This window comes from Ovis aries, chromosome 21 (genome assembly GCF_016772045.2).
Source record: "Ovis aries strain OAR_USU_Benz2616 breed Rambouillet chromosome 21, ARS-UI_Ramb_v3.0, whole genome shotgun sequence".
Classification (NCBI taxonomy): domain Eukaryota; kingdom Metazoa; phylum Chordata; class Mammalia; order Artiodactyla; family Bovidae; genus Ovis; species Ovis aries.
Window position 1 is genome coordinate 8,160,372 of NC_056074.1, and position 15,506 is coordinate 8,175,877.

The 15,506-nt window shown below is 46.7% G+C and overlaps 1 long non-coding RNA gene across 1 annotated transcript; it reads left to right on the plus strand.

Annotated features, from left to right (window-relative positions):
* Positions 1-2,971: 2,971 nt before the first annotated feature.
* LOC114110116 (uncharacterized) lies at positions 2,972-13,018 on the plus strand. Its single transcript, XR_006057468.2, has 2 exons — positions 2,972-4,277; positions 9,308-13,018. It is a non-coding gene; the product is annotated as an uncharacterized LOC114110116 (long non-coding RNA).
* The last annotated feature ends 2,488 nt before the right edge of the window (positions 13,019-15,506 follow it).

The following is a 15,506-nucleotide window of genomic DNA, read 5'->3' on the forward strand; positions in this document are numbered from 1 at the left end:
TAGGTGATCACTCTGGTAAGTTTATCTGTAAGCTGGACACCTCTAGAATAAACCCCAGGATCCCGGACACTCAACCAACCTGAACCGGTCTTAGCCGCTCTCCCCGTCCACCCGCCCCTGATGGGAGCTCCGTATGCAGGGCCGGGACCTTGGCTGGAATGTGGCCCAAGGGTTTTTAGCATTTCTGTCCTGAGAACTGATTTTTTCTCTTTCCCATTTTAGCTTTCACATGCAATCATAATTTTAAAGTTGAGCAGACTCTTGACTAAAGAGGTCAGCCTTGGCCTCCTGTCTTCAGAGTTGCTGCGAACAGAAATAAACCACACTCTGAGAAGGGCGTTGCCCTCTGCTCGGTTTTCCTTCATGCAGCTGGGGTGTAGGACTGGGAACATCTTGGTAAACGTTTTGAAAAGATTGGACCTGCAAAGATTTAGTCCAAAAAGTTTTCAAAACAAGACCTTGGTCCCACCCGAAATTCCCAGAGTTGGGAATTTTCCTTCTGACCTTTTCCTTCTGTTTCATCCTTAAAGAGAAGAGAACCCAAGGATTCATCTGCTCTCAGGCAAAGGCTTCCAACTTCCCAAACTCCCTGGGAGAAAGAATAAAAAGTAAGATTTATGACATTTCACATCAACTGGCTGATGGCTTCCCTTAAGCCCCCGATGTGGTTTTCGCCCAAGAGCCTGATGAAACTCACAGATAACCCACATTATCAATGCCTATCTCTTTAAGAGACGAAATGATTGGCTATCTACCTTTTCCAAGATGCCAAAGGACTGCATCATTTCACTTGAGAGGGACTAAGTGTAGAGTGCAAAGCACTGGGACAGGGTTGATAAGTCACAGAGGAAGACCTGTCCGAGTTGCATCGCTTTCCGTACACGGCCTGGCCTTTTCTGTGGGCGTCTCCCTTCGTTTGCAAGGTCTCCTCCCTCGTTCAACAAGGCTGGGGCTAGTCTTCCTTCGACACTGAGATCTTAGGTCACCTATCCTGGGAAGACGTCCCCGAACTTCCAGCTTGCCACTTCCTGCCTCCTTTGGCTTCTTCTTTTTAATATTCGTTTATTTGGCTGCTCTGGGGTTTAGCTCCAGCACCCAGGATCTTGCATTGCTGCTCACAGAACTCAGCTGTGTCACGTGGGATCCAGTTCCCTAACCCGGAGTCGAACCTGGGCCCACCCGCGTTGGGAAGGCAGAGTCTGGACCACCAGGGAAGTCCCACTGCCATTGCTTCTTACCACCGGTAAGTTTAAGCCTCTGTGCTTTCAACTCTGGGATCCTCGATTGTACTGTTTGTTACAGTCTGTTGATGTATCCATCTCTCCACCAGAATGAGCAACCCGATGATGACTCTGAGCACCCAAAGGTGCCCACCCGCGTGTCCTCAGGGCCTAGCAAGTGTTTCGAAAATATCCGTGGAGAGACTAAGGAAGGTAGGGTAGAAGAAGATGGTGTTTTATCTTGTTAGGTGGGGGCTTTGTTGACAGATGTGGCCAGCATGGGAAAGAAAACCAAAGGTAACGAGGCATCGCATAGGCCGAAGCATCTGGAAAAAAGCTTGGGGGTAGTGGCAGAACCCTGCAGCCGTTGGTTCTGACACTGGTCACCTACCCACTGTGTTGCTTGTTGGCGTCTTTCTTCCCTCTTTTTTCTCTCCTTCTCCCCCCACCCCGCCCCGCCCCCAACAAATATTTGCTGAGCGCCTACTATATACAGAATCCTGGGGTTGGCTGAGGAAGGGCGAGAGGGAGTGATTGTCGAAAACCGCAAAGACAAGGTCCAACTCCGAGTCCAAAAGTACAGATGACGACACAGAGAAAGAATCCATCTGTTATTAACAAGCTTAAAATTCCAAACCTGGAAAAACAAATCCTCTGTTGCTTAGTAAATATTTGTGGAGTAGCTGAACGAGGGTCCAGCCCCAAGATAACTAAGGCACAACTTTTCCCTCCAGAAGTTCACGACAACAAACCACATGCCCTCCGTACCTGGTAAAGGTTCCGGACCCACGAAGGGATCACAGCTACTACTCATTATGTAATTTCTTCCTAATCTGAGTCCTGGGGCTTTGTTTGTTTAGTGTGGGCGCTGCAGCTTCTGAGGACTGAGTGCAATGGAAAAGCATTTTCTAAGCCATTGTCATCCCATTTGACCCCCTAAAGGACACCTCGTCCTCAACAGGTAAGTGTGTAGGGAGGGGGCAGGAAGCAGGCAGAGTCCAGGCACCCTGACTTCTCTAAAACTTGGTCTGCTCATCAAAACCACCCCCTGTTCAAACTGTAAAAAAACAGGGGACTTTCCTGGCAGTCCAGTGGTGAAGACTTCACCTTCCAGTTCACCAGGCACAGGTTCAGCTCCTGGTCAGGGAGCTACGATCCCACGTGCCTCAGCACCCCAAACACCCCAAAACATAAAGCAGAAGCACAATTTAAGTGAATTCCATAAAGACTTTAAAAATCAAAAAATCTTTCTCAAAAAATGTAAAAAATAAAAATCAAAACTCATAAAGTGGCATCAGAGGCATTTAGCCGTTTGACCATGCCTCCTCTGAACGTCTTCGTTGGCACACTTGATTTATGATACCTGCACCCAGAAGGTGGTGTGTGTAGCTGCGTCTGCCTTGTGCCCTGTGGGATCCCTCTCTTGCCTCTCTCATGCCATAGTTCTACGAATGCAGAGAGTCTGCTTTACAGAAATGAAGACAAGCACGCAGTCACCCTCCGTCTCCTGGTCTGCCCAGAGTGAGAGGGAGAGAGGTGTGAAGAAGCTAGGCGGCGGGATGCCTGTGGGGAGGTGCGGGCAGTTCGGCGGCGTAACTGGAACCCGAGCTCCCGGGAGCAGGAGGGAGGGTGGACTTGGGCCGAGTTAGGAAAGGCCTCGGAGGTTGCGCCGTCTCCTCGCCGGGCACAGGGAGGTGGCGAGGGTTTGGGCAGGGGAGGGTGTCTCACGGAGCTCTCCGTGGCTGCCTCGGGGGGCCTGGGCTGGAGACAAGGCCGGGATGGGTGTGGGGGAGACGGGCAGACAGACCAGTTTGAGAGACCGTGAAGGCCTCAGCGAAGAGGGTAGCAGAGACCTGGAAAGGAGAGGGCGATTTTCAGAGAAACGGGCGACAGACCGCGTCCTCCTCGGCACGATTCAATGAGCCGAATCTGTGCTTTCTTAACGGCCTGTGCTGCAGAGGCCCGGAGCTCCCTGTTTGCTCCGGACACCTGATACAGCACACTCCTACGGTGCAAGTCCCAGATAAATAATGACTGAAGGAATCACACCAGGGCTGCTGCCCGTCGCACCCCGGGGAGCTGGGGTTTCCCCGAGGAGACGGACTCCCTCAGAGTCTGCAGGTCAGCGTGCCACCATCCGTCGGGGGCTGGAAGGGCCAGGGGCCCTGGGAGGTGGGGACTGTGTTGAGCTGTCTATGTCGTCTTCAGCCGCCCCACCACCTCTTTTGGACTCGGAGTTCCTATCGAGACTATAGCTGCTACAAATTCCACAGGAAAGGCTTCACTAAGTATAAACACCAACTTAATCCCACTCACGTTTCCCATCTAGATCTTGTTTCTTGACAGTTTTCTCTGCGGGCTACTGTGATCATTAAAAAAGAAGTCTGGACTGCCAGCCAGATCCATAGCAAAAGGTGTCATCAGCACACACCTTTTCCCTAGGCCTCTTCCTTTTAAATTAGAAATTCTGCATAACATTTTCCATCAGTGAAAGAGAGAACCACCGCTTCCTAGCTTTCTCTCTCTCTCTCTCTCTTTTTTTTTTTGGTCCCCCCCCCCCTTTTTTTTAAACAACAGACCTTCCTTTTGGATTTACATCAGCATTTAGCTAACTTCCTGAACACTTCACCCACTTCCTGAACTTATTCTGAGGAAGGAAAAACATCCTCCTTCAGAAATAAATGCAAATAATCACGGAGATTATTTTTATTAAATAAATAGTGTAAATGCAATGGAATTTCCTGTACAATGTACGTTTACTGTGGATATTTCAACAAGAATCTGTTTGTTGTGATCTTGTAGGAACCGTTTTATTTGCAGATAGTCTGAGGGATTATAACCGTTATGTAGCTACTCAAGAGATAAGTTCTGAACATTTGCAATTTTTTTTTCTGTTTGCTGTTGTTAAAAAGTTTTTTCTTTTTTTAACTGAAAAATCTGAACACTAGGGGGAATGGTTTTCTTTAGGTCAGCAATTCTGAAGCTTTGTTTCTTTTGAAACAGGGTTTTCATGACCCCTAGTGGTGAATAGGGGGAAGGACCGCTTTAAAGTTGAAGGTGAGTGTCCGCATTGTCTCAGTGATCAGGGTTTTTTAGTTATGCATTTGTCTGGGAGAAAATGGGCTTCCCTGGGGGTTCAGACGGTAAAAAATCTGCTTGCAATGCAGGAGACCCTGGTTCGATCCCTGAGTTGGGAAGATTCCCCCGGACTCCAATATTCTTGCCAGGAGAATCCCATGGACAGAGCCCATGGGGTCCCAAAGAGTCGGACACTGAACGACTAACGCCCATTCCAAGCACTTCTTAATGCCCATACTGCCTAAGAACCCTGTAAAGTGATGACATGGAAATGGCAGTCCTTAAACATTTCTGGTGATGTTCTGTTCTTTCGATTAATATTTCTTCAGAGCCAGCCCACTGCCTAGCCAGCCCACGCCTAAACTGGTTCAGTTTAAGAATGAATGAAAACTCTGAGACTTTGCAGAGAGAAACACATCGATATATCAAGTCAGGATCAGGGTCTCTTCAATTTTTTTTTTTTTAAATGAAGGCAGTCTCTCTGTATTTGTAAGAAGTTCAATTTGGTCATCTGGTTGTGGAGAAGAATGGTATTTTTCTGTTGAGTAAATCTCATGGACGCCTTAGAGATATGTTTTAGGCTGACTGTCCCTGTCTTTTTTGTTTTCATTTTTGGCTACACCACATGGCATGTGGGATCTTAGTTCCCCAACCAGGGATTGAACCCCAGGCCCCTTGCCTTGGAAGGGCAGTGTCTTAACCACTGGACCACCACGGAAGCCCCCTTGCCCGTGTCTTTTATGAAGGGTTTACAGGGCCTTTCTTAATGTTCTCCAGTGTGTCAGGCAGCAGCTAATTTTTAGAGGAAGCAACGATAAGAATCTGAGAAAGGCTTTTCGCCCCCACGTTCCTTGCAACCGCCGTCCAGCAGAAGGCTGCCTGGGACAGATGGGTATCTAGCCTCCTCATGCCTTCCCCAGGAAGAGGCTCCCTCATCCATTACCCAGGCTGACATTCTTCCGCAGGTCCATCCAAGGCCTCCAGAGTTGGGCCCCTTCCCCTTTCCTCCAGCCCCACGTCCCGTCTCTTCCTCAGACTCAGTGTACCTTCTAACCAATTCCATCTCCCCGTGTGTCTCACACTTCTCGGCTTTGCACATGCAGGTCCCCTCAGCCAGGAGACCCTGTCCCTCCAAGGCTCTGGGCTCACTGCTCAAGACCCTGTGTAAGCATTCTCTCTCCCGGGAGCCTTGAATAATCCCTCCTGGCCGACCTTGTGTCCCCTGTGTGTCACCTCTCAAACACCTATAATTGCACGTTATCTCACATTCCCTTGTTTGCACACATGTGTCCCCTAGACATCTGTGATAGTCTCAAGGACAAGGACTGTCCTGGCGCCTAACTCCCTGGCTTGCCCAGGGGCCCTGCAAATGTTCACTGACGTCCTGACATCAGTGTCTGCAGGCTTAGACTGTTCCGCTGGGGTGCAGTGTTTTGATAGGAGAGGGCAGGGAGCGTGCAGCTGGTTCAAAAGTAGAGTTGACAGGTCTTTGAAAGTGTACAGAACCACTTATTATCTCAAATGGCCTCAAACTTCATCCCCTGAGGAATATGATGGTTTCACATAAATGATCTCTAAGTTTTTATCTGGACGCATCACAGTTTCTATAACTGGAGGAGCTGTGATCTAAGCATTTTTAGAACTCTGAGGTCAATGCAGGAAGTCTGTAACTACATGAAGAATATATTATGCACACGTGTCTTTAGGGAGCTAAATGGTCCAATCTTTCATAGGTGGGAGTATGATCACAAAAGATTGAATACCACTGATGAAGAATTGTTGCAAAAAGGATGCTCGTAATCTTTATTGGCTCAGTAGGAGTTGACACCTTCTTGAGTGCTTCACGAGGGAGGCTTATAAACCAGCGATTCTGCTGCTTTTTCCTCCACTGTCCTTCGTTAGGGCACCTACACGTCTGGTCTACAATTTAAAAAGAGAGGTTAAGGGCTTTGGCCTGTGTTTCACTGGTGTTGAATAGCGTCACCCTCCTGAGGTTCTAAAGGTATTGTGAAAGTATGATCAGAACCCTTGTCAACCCAAGATTATGCAGCATTCCCCACATAAAGAATTTTTCCTGCTCCAGGAAAGCTATCCCAGAGTGCTCACCAATCCTGCCCAAGTGGTCCAGGCTGAACCCTCTGTGCAGGTAACCTGCATGTGAAGCATGACTATAAAGTGTTCTGCCACTGTGGGCTGGGCTTGCAAACTGCTAGGATGATTTTGCTCCTGGATGGGAGATGATTAAAGTGAATTGTGATCGGGAGAGGCAGGCTTCATGTGTATGTGAGCTGGGCAGTCGTTCAGAGTCTCAGGCTTTAAAGCTCTTGCTGTCTTGCATGAAGTGAAAGTGAAAGCCGCTCAGTCGTGTCCAACTCTTTGCGACTCCATGGACTGTCGGCTACCAGGCTCCTCAGCAGACAGTCCATGGAGTTTTTCAGGCAAGAGTACTGCAGTGGGTTGCCACTTAAAGTTCTTAATGATTTTGGAATAAAAGCTTCTATATTTTTACTTTGCTCCTGGTCCTGCAAATTGTGCTGCAGGACCCGAGGGGCTGCACATACCTGAAGCAGCACCGTGCGGTGGAAAGGGCACGAGCTTTGGAGTCAGCAGTTGGGAGTTCACATCCCTGTTCTAATTTCCCAGCTGTGTGAGTGTGACTAGGTTGCTTCACGTCTCTGGCCTTCAGTGTTCTTATATCTAACACGGTGATCATGGTGACCATAATATCTAACTTCTGTAATTGTCAGGGCTGTTCAACAGTACATGTGATGGCAATGGCTGATAATTTGACAATAATTTGAAATTAACAAGTTAAGAAAGAACAAAATACATGAATGTGAAAAGGAGACCAAAACACACCAAAAAATCCATACACACAGACTTTTAGAGGTGGGAGGAATCCTAAAGACGAGCCCTTAGGTCCAGCTGTTTCGGCTTTTGTCCTTCCACAGTCCTTTGAATTAGACCACTTGAAAATATTATATTATCATTATTTTCCTTTATTATAAATCTTTTTCTGCATTCAACTTTGAGACCTCCTCTGTGCCTCCCCCGACTTGGGACTGTGTCTATCCTTGAAAACAAACAAACAAACAAAAAAACCTCTTCACAAAGAGTAAAAAGTAGATGTTTAATAAGTAATTGTTGAAAGAATAAACTAGCTCATTATTTGATTTTATTGTTGCAAAGCTGAAGCCCAGAGAAACTGAGTGAGTTACCCAGGCTCACAAAGCCTGTCCTTGGCAAAGCCAGAACTGGAGTCCCTTCTGTTTGTTTTCAAAGGAGTGCTTAGGGCCCCGTGGGGATCCATGTAGACACCATCTTTATTGCTTGCTGAGTTGCAATGATCAGATTACCTGGGAAATGTCTGAGTCTTTTGTGTTAAGTGTATATTTACTCATTTGGAGTAAAAAATCAGAGGGGAAGGCCAGCCACTGGGGCTGGAATGAATATCCTTTGGACTGTCCCAGAGAACTTCTAGAGAAAGCAATCCATCAGACCCCTTTACTGAGCTCACAAGCCTGGCTCCTCTCTCTCCTTCTCCAGATCCTCCTATTCATGAGATTATCCTCTGTGATGCTGATGTCCTAGCTGTGATTGATCACCCACTGCTATCTCGGGGACCTGAGAGTGACCTTCTGGGTGCATTCGTGAGGGGAAAAAAAAATAAAAAACTTGAATGCATCCTCCGGTCGGCCTGAGATAAGGGGGGCTCAGAGTCATCTTTCATTAGAAAGATGGAAAAGCAATCATTGGAAAAACAATCTAAACAAAACAAAACAAAAAAATCCATAAGAAAATGTTCTCCTTCCAGAGACTTAAAAGATACTTCTCATTTCAGCCACCCCACTGACATGATACCACTCCTAGGCAAGAGAAACAAATGTGTTTGTGAGAGGAGGAGAGGAGGGGAAGAAAAGAGAGATGGAAAGGTTAACAGAGGAAGGGAGGAGGCAGAAGGGAGGAGGGGCAGGATGCAGGGAAAAGATGAGGCAACAAAGACAGAGAGGCTCAACGTATTTGGGAAGAGACGTGGGACTCATATTTACCTGAAGAATCCCAGAAAGCTAAAGCAGACCATCAGGATGAATCAGCCTTGTTAAACTCACTTGGTTCAGCGTTAATTCTCAGGCTGGGAAGGAAGCATCGGAATACAGCGAAAAGATCTGGGTTTGAGTTTCAGCTCGAATGACAGTTTGTTGTACGGACAGGGACTTGAATTTTTCAAGTCCTAGGCCTCAGTTTTCTAACTCAGAAGTAGGGGGGAAATAGAGGAAATGAGACATACGAAAGTCATTTGAAAAAACAGAGTGTGACTCAAGCAAACACGGCCTTGAATTTACACGTGAGCTGGATCCATTCCACTTAAAACAGGCTTCGACACACCCCCAGCTCTGCTCTTCAGAAGCTGGAGGAACTTTTCTACCTCGTGTGTCTTAAATATATAAGTACAAGATCTGATGGTCTCGCGACATCATTATGCTCAGGTGATTCTGAGTCATGGGTACAATTCTGAAATCATAATAAAAAGAGAAAACAGACGCATGGCTTCCTACCAGCTTTCAACACACTTGTTACCCTGGAGTGGGCAGACCTGGCTGGCAATGAGATCTGATGCCAGTCCTGCCGCTCCAGCGCTGGGTGTGAGTGAGTGTGACCACCTGCAAATTTCTCAGCCTCATCCAACCTCCCTCTTCCCGCTTTTGATGGGAAAATACCCCCTCCCTGTGTTGTCAGCACAAAGGCAAATCCTGAGCGCAGCTCTTGATGTCTGTTGGAGCCTCTGCCTATGTTGACCGACCCTGCACCCTCAGTTCCGGCACAGAGCAGATGGGAAATGCATAGTACTTTCCCTCCTCCTCTTCTCTTTCCCACTGCTCTTACCCCCTCCCCACTCCCACTTACTCAGGTTTATTTCCTTGGGCCCCAAAGTAAAAGCTTTGGATCTGCCTATCTGAGATACTGCTTGACAGCATCTCAGCCACTGCGCTAAGCCCCTTACATTCTAGCCTACAGGTTGTGAACTTTCAAAGATGTGGCTGTGAGGACCGGATGGAATTGGAGGCCCAGAGAAAGGATGACGAGAGAAAAGAGCGAGAAGAAGAAACTGAAGAACTGAAGGGATTCACGACACAGGAAACGGCAAGGGGATTGTCTCTACTTACGGAGGCACTGTTAGCTTTTGCGGCACCGGACCGGAAAGTAGAAAGAAGCGTGGAAGTTGCAGCAGCCGTTCAGAATGCAATCCAGGGCTACTGTGGCATCCCCGGCGAGAGAGACGAGCCACCACCCAGAAACCACTGGGTCATTTTTTCAAGAGGACCGGTGGAATTGAATCTGGTGTGGAACCAGAGCTTGTGCCAGCAACGTCAGCTGTGAGTGGAACTGCAGCCTCCCTCCGTCTCTGTTGCTGACGACCCTTCGGCTCGTCCATCGCCCACCTCCGCTCCCTCCTCCATCTCTAACTCTCCTCGCCTGTCCGCCCGATGCCCGCCCCGAACGCTAGCTGTTGTGCTGTGCTACTGTCCTTTTCAAGGTCCTGTACTGTAAGATTAAAAATGTTTTCTTTATTTTTTGCTTTGTAACATATTATTTGCATGAAAAGCATGATAAACCTGTTACAGTACTGTACTATACAACCAGCTGTGTTAGTTGGCTCCCTAGGCTGACTCTGTTGGACTTACAGACAAATTGGATTTATGAACGCATTCTCAGAACAGAACTCATTTGTGTGTAGGGGACTTACTGTATTTTATGGTTGTATATCTGTCTTGGGTGTCAGCAATGAAAACAGACTCCAGAGAGCTTATTTGCAGAGCAGTTTCTTGGAGGGATATTAGGGGATGGAGAGAACTAGAAATGGGTAGAGATCAGAGGTGTTCTTGTGCTGTGAAGAACGCAGTGGGGGAGGGGAAAACGCCCAAGTGTGAGTTTTCTCTTGGTTGATAATTTGTTGTGTGAACATGGACGTGTCATTTCCCATCCTAGGCCTCCGGTCTCCCACCCAGGAGTGGAGAGTCAGAGGGCGAGGCCGGCGAGGTCACAGCAGTGGTGTCCTGGCAGCAGAGTGGTCAGCAGGCCAGTTCCTCTGCTTTCGAACCAACGGCTTCCAGCTCTCCCTGTGGATAACCACCAGCCACAGCTGCGCTCCTGTACTGATTCCTGGGGGCTGCCGGTTCAAGGGAAGACCACCAGAGGGGCTAAGCCCAAGTCAGTTGCCCATCCTCAGATTTTGCCAGGGCCAGTGTGTGAGTGTGTGTGTGTGTCTGTGTGAGTGTGTGTGTGTGTCTGTGTGAGTGTGTGTGTGTGTGTGTGAATGTGTGAGTGTGTGAGAGTGTGTGTGTGTGTGAGTGTGTGTGAGTGTGTGTGAGTGTGAGTGTGTGTGAGAAAGTGAGTGTGTGTGTTGTGTGTGTGTGAGAGTGTGTGTGTGTGTGTGTGAGAGAGAGAGAGGTCCTGACTACTTTTGATGTGAAAGATGGGTTCAACCTTCCACCAAGAAAAACCACACCGAGATCAGTCCTTAGAAAGAGAGAGGGGTTGGTTGAGAGACACTAGACGATTAAACTAGGACGCCTGTCCAGTTGCAGCCCAGAAGAGGATGTGCAGGCATCTTCCAGAGGCCATGGACTCTGAGGTCCCGCCTTATGTGGGGACAAGAGCCCAGCTACAGTGCTGGGGGTCCTCCATCCACTGCTGTGGATAGGGAGGGCCCTGCAGTGTCTGCTTGTTCATGGTGGTTTTGAAGAAAAATCAACATTAAATGAAAACAAATAATTAGGAATTTATTGTCATTGAAAAACACATATAAACAACTTCTACTTTTACTTTGAAAGTCGCTCAGTCATGTCCAACTCTTTGGGACCCTATGGACTATACAGTCCATGGATTTCTCCAGGCCAGAATACTGGAGTGGGTAGATTTTCCCTTCTCCAGGGGATCTTCCCAACCCAGGAATCGAACCCAGATCTCCCACATTGCAGGCGGATTCTTTACCAGCTGAGCCGTAAGGGAAGCCCAAGAACACTGGAGTGGGTGGCCTATCCCTTCTCCAGGGGATTTTCCCGACCCAGGAATCGAACCGGGGTCTCCTGCATTGCAGGTGGATTCTTTACCAACTGAGCTATGAGGGAAGCCCAATAAACAAGTTGAATTCAATTAGATTAAATACACTCTGCCTCTGATGGTAGACAGGTTTGGAGAAATAGCCGTGCAGACATCAGTCACATGCCATCTGAAGAGCTGGTCCCTTACCATTTAATAAACAAGTTGAATTCAGTTCAGCTCTCAGCACACCCCTGAATGCTGGGTGGCTGTGTCACTGACCGTGTGGTCTCTCCTTCAGGAACTGACTGCTTCCTTCTTTCGTATCTTTAAAACCCTAATCATTCAAAAAAACGGAAATAAAGACTCAAACCCAACAGCTGAAAGCATTTTTTTTTGTTTGGGAAAGCCCAGTTTTCAGTAGATTACCCTGGGCAAAGGCATCTGCCCTGCTGCCCCGCCACCCCCCACCCCCAACCTTTCTTTTTAGCCAAAGAACAAAGAACCTCAGAAGTCATTGGACCTATTTCCTGCTAAAAGGTGACAAACCAACAAGAAAATAATCATTAATCACCCCCCAACTCTTCATTGCAAATAAACAGGGCTGCTTTGGACAATGTAGATGGTCCATTGCTGCTGCTGCTGCTGCTAAGTCGCTTCAGTCGTGTCCGACTCTGTGTGACCCCATAGACGGCAGCCCACCAGGCTCCCCCATCTCTGGGGTTCTCCAGGCAAGAACACTGGAGTGGGTTGCCATTTCCTTCTCCATAGATGGTCCATGATCACCTCCAAAATTTGGTATGGATTATGTTAGACTAAATCCTCACTTTTGCACAGGGCTTCACAGTTTATATAGAGCTTTATGGCTTGCATGGGCTTCCCAGATGGCTCAGTGGTAAGGAGTCTATCTGCCAACGCAGGAGACCCAGGTTTGATCCCTGGGTCAGGAAGATCCCCTGGAGTAGGAAATGGCAATCCGCTACAGTGTTCTTGCACGGGAAGTCCCATGGACAGAGGAGCCTGGTGGGCTGCACTCCATGGGATCACAAAGAGTCAGACACGACTGAGCAACTGACTGAGCACACACACGTGCATCGTTCGCGTGGAGTCTGCAGTTTGCCCTCTTAGACGCATCATTTTATTTGAGCCCCACAATAGGCCACTGGGCAAGCGTCACTTTTCTTCCGATTACTATAAATACCTCTCAGCTTGTTCAGTGTCCACTCTTTCTTTTTCCTTTTACACTGAGGCATACTTAACATCTGATAAAAAGCACAAGTCTCCGTTGTCACTCCAGCGAGTTGTGACAGCTTTACACACTGTGTAACTGCCAGGTACAAACAGACACAAAACATTTCCATCACCCCAGAGCATTCCCTCACTTTTCTCTCCAACTTCCCTCTCCCTCCAGCAACTACTTTCTGATTTCTATCACTACGATTGTTGTTTTTTTGGTATGTGAGTTTCATTTCATGTCAATGGAATCACATAGTATATGCATGAATTATCCATGCTGTGTATATCAGGAGAGTCTACATTTGTATTGCCTATAGTATTCATTGTATAAATACATCACAATTTGCTTTTGAAATCATCTTTTGATAGAAATTTGTGGAGTTTGTGGGGGCATACTTTTTGCTTTTATAAGTATGGCTGCTATAAAAATTCTTGTACAAATACTTTTGTGAACATATGTTTTCATTTAACTTGGATAAATACCTAAGAATGAAATCGCTGGGTCATAGGGTAGATGTATGTTTAACTTTATAAAAAAAGCACCAAATAGTTCTCCAAAGTGGTTTGTCAGATATACGGCTTGTCAACATCCACTTGGCTTCCTCCAGTCATTTCTCCTTGTAGACTCCAGAGCAATCTATTCAAAACATAACCTTGATCCCATCACTTTCCTGCTGAAACCCTTTCAATGGTTTTCCACTACCCTGCAGATGGAGTCCAAACTTTTAAACGTAGTGTGCATAGCTTGGCCCCTCGCTTGCATCAGCTACTGCTTCCTGTCTCCCTGCCCCCTTGTATCTGCATTCCAGTCTCCTTCCCTGTGAAGCTTTTTCCCTCCTCTTTTCCTGGATGACCCCTGTTCATCCACTGGACCCTCTGCCCATTTATCCTTCAAGTTTCAACTTATGGCTTACTTCCTCAGGGGCTTCCTCTGTGGACGAGGTCAGGTCACACGTTACCTGCTCCTGTCGCGTCTTCTCCTTCTTAACATTCATTGTGGTGTTGTTATTTTTAAATTGCGTATATTTATTTCAGTTTTTGAATAGGTTATACACTCATACCGTTCAAAAATTCTCAAAAGATGCTCAGCGAAGAGTTTAAGGTGCACTCCTGTTCCATTTTGCCTGGCTTCCCACCTACCTAAAACAAACACAGAAAAACTCCCTTAAGGCCCTTTCCAGAGGGACCTCCCTGGTTAAGAATTCACCTCCATTGCAGGGGATGCGGGTTTGGTCACTGGTCAGTGAACTAAGATCCCACGTGTCTCGGGGCAAACTAAGGCCACGGGTCACAGCTAGCGAAGCCTGCGTCTCACAGTGAAGAGCCTGCGTAACAACACAAAGCTTCTTCTCCAGAAAATGCCTAGGTGGGATTTTTACACACATCTGCACTATACCAGTTATTAGTATTACTCTTTGTGATATCACTGCATCAATTTATGACATTGCTATATTAGTATATATACTAATATAAAGAATATATACTAACTATATCATATATCTATTATTTATGTATATATACATATAATATACAAATGTATATATTTATATACACGACTGAGTGAAGTCCCTCAGTCGTGTCCGACTCTTTGCAACCCCATGAATCGCAGCACGCCAGGCCTCCCTGTCCATCACCATCTCCCGGAGTTCACTCAGACTCGCGTCCATCGAGTCCGTGATGCCATCCAGCCATCTCATCCTCTGTCGTCCCCTTCTCCTCCTGCCCCCAATCCCTCCCAGCATCAGAGTCTTTTCCAATGAGTCAACTCTTCTCATGATGTGGCCAAAGTACTGGAGCTTCAGCTTTAGCATCATTCCTTCCAAAGAAATCCCAGGGCTGATCTCCTTCAGAATGGACTGGTTGGATCTCCTTGCAGTCCAAGGGACTCTCAAGAGTCTTCTCCAACACCACAGTTCAAAAGCATCAATTCTTCAGTGCTCAGCCTTCTTCACAGTCCAACTCTCGCATCCATACATGACCACTGGGAAAACCATAGCCTTGACTAGACGGACGTTAGTCGGCAAAGTAACGTCTCTGCTTTTGGATATACTATCTAGGTTGGTCATAACTTTTCTTCCAAGGAGTAAGCGTCTTTTAATTTCATAAACCAATATAATTAGTATAAATACTAATATAATAAGTAAATATACTAGTATAATGAATTGATACAGTAATATTAGAGTAACGCTAATGATTAGTATAGTGTAAATGTGTGTAAAATCTCATACAGGCCTCTTCCGGAAAGGAATTATTTTTGGTTGTGCAGGCTCCTCATTGAACAACTACACTGTCGTTAGTCTCACATTAGTGCACTCTATACACCATCGTGCACTTTGCGTTTTTCGCTTAGCAATATGTCTTGGTCATTTTCCTTTTCAGAACTTAGAATGTTCACTCATTCTTTGTCACTTCTCCCTGACGTTCCATCTAGGGCTGGTCTATCCCTTAAGCCTGACGCTCCGTCTAGGACTGATCCAGGCCCATCCGGATGGCCATTTCAGTTATTCTTCATCTTTTGCTAATCAATGTTGTAGTGAGAACAATCATATTCACATGTTACTTTCTTGTGAGTGTTGGAACACCCAAAGGATAACTTCTTAGGAACAAATTGCTGGTACAAAAGTTTCGAGTTTGTATAATATTTGAACAAATTTTGGCAAATTGCCTTCCATGGAGTTGTATCACTTTATGCACCCACCCACAGTGAATCAGAAAGCCTGTTTGCCCTTGACCTCGCTGTATTTGTTGCAGAGCGTTTGGCGATCTGGCAATGTGAGAACAGAAAAGTATCATCTTGGCATAGTTTGTTTTAGTTTGCATTTCTTACTTGAGAAACTAAGCATCTGGTAGGATTTGTTGTATTTTTAATTACATAGCACAGTGCCTGGCAATATATCCAATATATCTATCAATACAATAACAAACATATGT